The following is an 8,608-nucleotide window of genomic DNA, read 5'->3' as shown; positions in this document are numbered from 1 at the left end:
CATCATGGGAAACGGCATGGAGCTCCCTCACAAAATTCAAAGTAGTCTATCCTGTGACCAGCATCTGTACTGGAAATGAAGTCAGCCTCTCAGGGATCTGCATCCTCATGTTCATAACATTAATGTGCGTTATGCACATTAGCCAAGACATGGGAAAAAACTGACGTGTGCATCAACGGACAAACGGATCAACAAAATGCAGTACGTCCATACAGGGGGACGAGTCACGAGAAAGCAGGACATCCTGCCGTTTGCACCGACGTGGATGGACCCAGAGGACACGAGGCTGAGGGAAGTAAACCAGGCAAAGAGCGGCAAGTAGTGTGATCTCACTTGTACGTGGAGTCTCAAAGAGTCGAATTCACGGACGCAGAGACTATGATGGTGGTTACCAGGGGCTGGGGGTAGGGAAATGAGGTAGGTGCTGTATATTTAATATACGACATGGTGACTAGAGTCGACAATCTTATATGGACAAGAGAGCAGATTTTGAGGGTTCTTACCACACCCACATATGAGAAGATAACCATAGGAGGTGACGGAGGTGTGAATTAGCCGGATGGTGGCAATCATTTCACAGTGTATGTGTCGAGTCATGCTGTACCGCATATACATACATATATATATATACATACATATATATATGTATATACATATATATATGTATATGTATATATATATGTATGTATATATAATATATATATTTAATATACTTAAATTATTATATTTAATACAAATATTTATGTATATAAAATATATATATATAAATGTTCAATTTTACTTCAATAAATCTGGGAAAAAATGACTGGTTCTTTTGTAGAAGCTCTGCTTAGTTTTTCAGATCGGTTCTTTTGTTTGTTGGGAGGGTCTGTTGTGCCACTATCGTATAGTGGTTAGTACTCTGTGTTGTGGAGGGTGTGTTGTTTTATCATGTCTCATAGCTCTTTTCCAAGTTTAATAATTTTGAACATACTTAAATATTTAATTATAGACCTCTAGGACTTTTAAAGCTGCTGATTGTGGCTTCTGGAGTGTCTGTTACCCCATCTGCGGTGTCTGCTGACTTGACCTCCCGAGATCCTTCCTTACACGGCTTACACCTTCTTACCGTGAGCGCACCTCTGCCCTTTATTTTGCATGAGACAAGTATACTCTGGGTTCTGCAAGTGTCTCTCGGAAGGCTTCACGTTTCCTTTTGTCACTGCCCGAGACGTTTCGTGGTCTTCAGTTTCGGTGTTTGATTGAGGAGTCCCGCAGTCCTGGAGTGGTATAAACTTGGGACCCCATGAATATTGTAAGGCTGGATTTTAGTTTTCCATGTTTCATGTATTTTTTTCCTATCGAGAAGATGTGGTGGAGAGCAAAATGTCCACGCTATTTCTAGGAGCCTGCCAGCCGAATTTTTCCAATTGCTCGCTCATGAACTGGCTGTTGTCTGGGGATTCCCGTCTTGGTCTGTTCAGGCTGTCCCCTCCGCCATCTCCCCCTTTAATCTGGGGTCACTCCCACTGACTCAGGGCCTCAGCATCAGGCAGACCTGGTTTGAGTTTTGGCGTTCAGCACATGTGCTGTAACTTAGGCAACTGGATCAACCTCTCTGAGTCTCAGCTTTCTCACTTATGCACAGGAGAAGATAACAGTCATTTGTCGACTTGTGAGGATTTATAGACAGCATCCATGGAGGGGCTCGGCAGAGAGCAAGCCCTCTGCAGCTGTTAGATGTTGTGATCATTAGCTTTGACTCGGTTTTTGGCATCTTCTTCTGAAACTCCTGCCAACTTTCCCTGGCTTCCTGCTGCCTCTTTATTATCTATCTTTGAGCCAGAGTTGATTTTTTTTTTTTTAATTGGTGCTTTTCCATTATCGACAAAAATACTCCCTGAAGCACTACTTTTGTTGGTCTTGCTATACCTGTATTACCTGGGACCTACTGGGTTCATGCTCTCTGTCTCTCACTAAAGCTGCTGCTTAATTTTCAGGGTGTCCCATATAAAGAGAGGGAGATGGTATTCATGGTGTCTGGTAATAGTCCATAGATAATAGTCTATATGAGAGTGGGGATGGTCAGCCATATTGCGTGCATGGTTTTTTGTTTTTTTGTTTTTGTTTTTGTTTTTGTTTTAAAGATTTAGGGGCAGAGGGAGAGGGCAAGAGAGAATCCCAAGCAGACTCTGCACTGAGCACAGACACAACACAGGGTTCAATCTCATGCCCCTGACATCATGGTCTGGGCCTAAACCCAGCCTAACCAACGGAGCCCCTCTGACGCCCTCTGCTGGCCATATTGTTTTATGCATTGTCATCTTGACATTACTTCTACTCAACTTTGCTGCACGGAACACACAGACGGTTTATGTGTAGACTGCGGGGGGTTGTTTTCACATCTACCTTAGAGCCTTAATTACTGTTGATCCTAACCCATGCAGCCCAAACAGAATAGCCACAGGTGATTTGAACGTTATACAGGATAGTCTTTATTACTCAATCTGTGAAGTGGTCAGTGTTAGGCTTCCTTTAAAATACTTGTGGGTAAGCAGACCCCTGTTTGGACATCACACTAGTGTGTGCATGAAGTTTTAAACATGAACCTCTTTATCATTAATGAAAGGCTTACAGAATTCTCAGCATGTATAGTTTTGTGCCTCCAAACTTTGCATCTCTGTTCCTGTCCACGGACACGACCCCAGTACAAGGAAGGAGGGAGTCACCAGACAGTCACCCATTTTCCAGTTTTGGAGTCAGATCACTCTGTGGATTTCCGGAAGACGGTCTCCAACTAGAAAATAAAACAAAATCATGGTGACAATTTGGGTTATCCCAGACCGGAAGTACAATTCATCCTTCATTTCTAGTAGTGAAATGTCTAAGTCTGCTGGGATTATTTCAAGGTCCATGTTCATCATATCCATTTTCTGAAGGAAATTTCCTAGGAAGAGTGTCTGGTTACTTGATGCGGATATTGCTTTCCTTTCTGGATGGAGACCATCATCCTCAAATTAATTTCCTGTTTACCGTTCAATATTTGAAAGCAGGAAATTGTCATAATAAACGGGAAGCTTGAGATGATGGTGGAAATGCGTTCAGAAATCCAGTTGCTGGGGAACTCACTGCTGCCTACTTTAATTTATTAAAAACCTAGACCTTATTTGGCATTTCCCCCCATTCCTATTCTCATCAATAGCCCATGATCAAAAGAACTTTATTAAATATCGATCTCTACTTGGCACTGTGGATGATTGGACCCCTGTGCATGAGCACCTTGTAACAACAAACACAATGAAGACCACAAGAACGAAATGACAGTGTTTATTTGATACTTAATTATTGATAGACATTCTTCTAAGAACCTTAGTTAGCTTTTACAAAATGTAGTCCTCAACAGCAGCTGTGTGAGGAAAGGGCTGTTATTACTTCCATTATATAGATGAAGAGACACAAAGTCAATAATTTACTCAAAGTCACACATCTAGTAGAGAGAAGAGTCTGAAGTCACCCCTTCCCACCCCACGTCATTAACCACTGTGTTCTACTGCATCTAATCTAATGAGGACAAAAGAGAAAGCAGAGCGGGGGTGCACACGTGGACCAAAAACAGAAGTGTGGACTTGTTACTGCACGCTACATGTCAGCACATTTTGCAGGATGGGGGTGAGAAGACAGTTTGAGGAACTGGACATTGAGGAGAATTCCTGCTCGGCCAAACAGTGAGATTCTGAAAAGGAGACTGTGCATTTGTAAATTTATCGAAAGTATGGGAGAGGCAGTTGGAGAAGCACAAAGATTACATTTTACTTTATTTTTATTTTTTATTTACTTTTTAAAAAATTTTTTAGAAAGATTATTTATTTATTTATTTGACACAGAGAGAGAGAGATCACAAGTCGGCAGAGAGGCAGGCAGAGAAAGACAGAGGAGCAAGCAGGCTCCTCGCTGAGCAGAGAGCCCGATGCGGGGCTCAATCCCAGGACCCTGAGATCATGACCTGAGCCGAAGGCAGAGGCATAACCCACTGAGCCACCCAGGTGCCCCTATGTTTTACTTTATTAAGAAAAAAAAAAGATTTTATTTATTTGGGAGACAGTGATAGAGCAAGAGAGCATGAGCAGGGGCAAGGGCAGAGGGAGAGGGAGAAGCAGGCTCCCAGCTTAAGGGAGCCTGACCCGGGGCTTGATCCCAGGACCCCAGGATTATGACTTGAGCTGAAGGCAGATGCTTGACTGACTGAGCCACCCAGATGTCCCGAAAGATTACATTTTATTTATTTTTTTTATTTTTATTATTATTTTTAAAAAGATTTTATTTATTTATTTGACAGACAGAGATCACAGTAGACAGAGAGGCAGGCAGAGAGAGAGAGAGGGAAGCAGGCTCCCTGCTGAGCAGAGAGCCCGATGCGGGGCTCGATCCCAGGACCCTGAGATCATGACCTGAGCCGAAGGCAGCGGCTTAACCCACTGAGCCACCCAGGCGCCCAAGATTACATTTTAGAAATGGAAATGGTCTGACGGGCCAAATGGAGAGCGGAGTAGATTAACTTAACGCTGGTGGGCTCAGGTGGTTGGTTTGCAGGAAACAGGATCGGCACCTCCCAGAGACCCAGCTCTTTGGAACTGGATGGCTCAGTCTGTCAGCCAGCTCCCCTCCATGGCAAGGAGAAGCCGGGTAGGGTGCCAGCCCGATGTGGTCTCTTCAAGACATGTCTGCAGCCTTCTGCCTGTCACCAGAGGCAGCTGTTTTCATCCACCACCACACCTGTTGAAGCTTTTTATCCTCATGCTGGAGCAGCATGACCTGGTGACGCAGATGCCACCTAGGAAGTCAGGAAAGTCAGATTCTATTCTTGGCATTTTCTGGAACGAGTAGCTGGCTGGGAGTAGTAGTCATTCTGGGTAGCTCACTAACAAGACATTTTAATGAGTTAATAAATCTTTCTTACTGAACTACATGGAAAGACATGAAACATTACACTTGAGCTACTCACCAGCCTTAATTAAACTTGACGTTGAAAAGGTCAGCGCCCTGTCTGGCGGGCTGCAAATCTCGTCAGACCTGACAGTAGGGGCGACTGTAGGGCTGAAAGCAAATGTGTGCACAGGACGTGGGGTCCAAGGCCGACCCCAGGAGCCCTCACTGGGTGCGTCATAAATGAGCCGTGTCCTAGCTAACGCCGTTTGCATTTGTATTGAGTGCTGGCTCCGTGTACATCATTGCTCCAAGGGTTTAGATGCATTAATGCAGTTAATCCCCAACAGCAACCCTAGTAGGCACATGCTGTTATAGTTCTTAACAGATAAGGAAACTGAGGCACAGAGAACTGTAAGGGCTTGGCTACGTTTCCACAGTCTACAGAGTGATAGAGCCAAGATTCGAATGCATGAATTCTGACTCCAGGGTCCGTGTGCTTCAACACTAGTCTTTGCCACGTCCTTCTGTCAAGAGTTGGGTTGTGTTCATGTAGTTAAAAATGCACCAACCTCTTGTGAGTTTTGAGGCACCCCTGCCTTCCAGAAATTCCAGCCAAAGCATTTTAGGATAGGTCAAAATGCAAGGCAGGTGGTTCTCACCAGGCTGGAGGAGATTCTGCTGAGTGAAATAAGTCAAACAGGGAACGTCAATTATCATAGGGTTTCACTCATTTGTAGAGCATAAGTAATAACATGGAGGACATTAGGAGAAGGCGACAAATGAAGGGGAGAAATCAGAGTGGGAGACAACCACAAGACTGTGGTCTCTGGGAAACAAACAAGGTTTTAGAGGGGAGGAGCCCCATCTCTAAATGTTTTCGGGGGGTTTCTACTGCTTGCCTTTTTTCTCCTTGATAAGAGTCAGTGTATGTTTCTGTAGGCCAAAAATAATGTTCCCATCTATTGCCTGAAATCACAGCCCTTTCCTCTTCCCACTGTGATTTTTTTTATTATTTTACAGATGTCTGTTCTCTCTGGATGCTTCTTGGACAATTTTTTTCTTTTTTGTCCTGAAATTTCACAAAAATGTGTCTCTTTGATTTAACCATTCATGGTGTTGAATATCCAGCAAACACATCCAATCTGACGATCTCTGTATTCTGTAGCCAGAAGAAGTTTTCTTCTGTTATTTTATTGATAATTTTTCTCTTCTTTTCTCCTGTTACCTTTTTATCTTTGATGGACTCTCTGGGTCTTTTATTTTTTAATCTCCTTTTAAAATTTTTACGAGACGGGATTTTACTTTTCTGGAAGGGTTTTCAAATTATTCATGTAGCGATTTGTTATTTTAAAACCATTTGATGTTCCTCTTTCATGGCATCCTATTTTTGTCTTATGGGTGCCATTTCTTCCTGAAGACTAATTAGATTTTTTTAGAGTTCTCCTGTGATTCCTGAAACACTCATGCTTCCCATGGAATCTGTTATTCTCTCTGCATTTCTGCTTTCAAGGTGCTGACCCTCACGTGTCTGATCATTCTGGCCATACTTCCATGTTCAAGGATGAAGAAACACGTGGTTGGTTTAGGAGCGTTGGAGACAATGACTCTGCTCTTGCCTGGGCCATTCCGGGTCTTCCGTCTGATTCTCCCAGGAATGAGCAGTATGTCTGCGAGTTCTGTGTCAGTGAGCAGGGCTCCCTGGAGGGAAGATTCTGGTTTTAGAGGTTGTAATGGCGAACCAGCCACTAGACTGGGCTCCCCCAGTCCAAAGCATTGGCTTGAGGAGAGCTTTGCTTTGAGGCACCCGTATCCATACTCTGGTCTTAGTTCTGTCCACGAGATCCCCTGTATACACACACACAGACAGACACACACACACTCTCTCTCTCTCTCGTTAGGTCAGAAATTTTAGTGCCTCTACCAATTATCTCTGTGCTTCTCTCATGCCTGGCTCTAAGTAAATCTGCAATAGCTGTTTTAAGTGCCCATGTCATACCAGCACACAGCTTTTCCATACTGCATTTTTGAGGGTTTGCCCTCATTAAGATGTGGTCGCTGCACCCAAACAGCTAACAGTCCAGCTGCTAATGGAAGAAACAGGTGTGTAAACCAATTATAAGAGAGACAGAGAAGTGTTCATACACAATGCTGGCTGTGTCCAGGAAGAGGCTGATTTCCCCTCAGTACATATTAGATCCCGTGATTATTGTTGTTATTTCCTGATTGGGCCTTGAATGACAGGTCCAATCACCAGTGCAGGGGCAGGTGGTTACAGCCGTGAGAGAAGGCTCGATGAAGGAGAAAAGCAGTGATGTGTGGGCGGCATGCAGGGCTCTGGAGTGAGCATCAGAGTAAGTCTGGGAAGGAGCCAGCTCAGACCCCAGGAGGCCGTGCCTTCAGTTTTCGGGCTTGAGGTGCTGTGCACACAATAAGACGGGGGTTCTAAATCTGATACACACTTGAAAATGGGTAGGGACCCCGTATCGTAGATGGCACAGCAGAGGTAGGCACAGTAAGAGCACATAGATGTGTCTCCCTGCAGAAGACAGTGCAGGAGGGGACAGGAAATGGTCACATGGAAATCTTCCCAGCCGGGAGGACCGGGAGAGGGGAGGGGAGTGTAAGCAGGGTTAGCTTGCAGGGGACTCTGAATGATAGGATTTGGTCCAATGTGTGGAAGGTTTAGAAAGGCAGATTTTGGAAAGATCTCAGGGTAGGCTTCCTAAGCCAAAGACGCAGGGGCTTGTCCCGGGAGGCAGCAGGGGTCCCTCACTGCTGCTCCAAGCACTTGCAGGACCCATGATGATGTGGCCCATGTCCTCTAGGGCTGGGACCCACTCCACGCTCTCCCCGTGTGATCTCCAGGCCTGAACACATTGTGTTTCTCCAGTGGCGTTGTGAGCACAGACTGCCCGGGGCACCCGTGGGAATTTCAGTAGCAGAGAGGAGGGACTGGCTCCCCTCGCCCCTCACCCCCCCCGGCCCCCCCGAAACAGGCAGAATGAGCCCAAGGCTCTAGGGCCGTTCTGCGGCTCTACCACTGCTGTCAGCCCACTCCGGCTTTATGAAGTCTTCACGGGCTCTGCCCTGTGAGTACACGTGGTCCACCCTCTCCAAAGATCAAAGCGCATGTCCTCCTCCTCCTCTGCTTTCCTACAGCCCCTGCCAAGGGCGCCGGGAGGGCCCTCACCAGCTCCTGCTCTCACACAGCCTGGGCAGGACAGGACAGACGGGACATGCTGAATGGCTTTTTCAGACTCAGCTTCTCTCTGGTTTGGTTCCCTTTAGGTCTTTGAGGGAACAGAGCTGCTTTTTTTTATGGTTGCAATCATGCCTATACCTAAAGGTTCCCAGGCCCCATCACCCTTAGTTTTCATTCTGGGAGCTTTTCAAAGTCAAGTTCCATCCTCCAAGACTCCTTGGTACATAATGCCGAGGCAAGCACGGGAGGCTTGCAGGGATGTTGCCTTCAACAGATGCTTTGGGCTTACACAAGGCTTCAAAGGGTACAATTAAAATGCTATGTATAAAATAAAATAAAATAAATAAAATAAAAACATTAAAAAAAATGAAAAAAAAAATGCTACGTCCATGGCACGGTGAGAGCCTGAGGAAGCCAGAATGATTTCTCCCCTACCTGGCCCCTGATCCCTGTTCTGTTGAGGGTGCCGATGGGCCCCGTGGTCCCCGCTGGGCCGCGCGT

This window comes from Mustela erminea, chromosome 4, assembly GCF_009829155.1.
Source record: "Mustela erminea isolate mMusErm1 chromosome 4, mMusErm1.Pri, whole genome shotgun sequence".
NCBI lineage: Eukaryota > Metazoa > Chordata > Mammalia > Carnivora > Mustelidae > Mustela > Mustela erminea.
Note: the sequence above shows the minus strand (reverse complement) of the source record.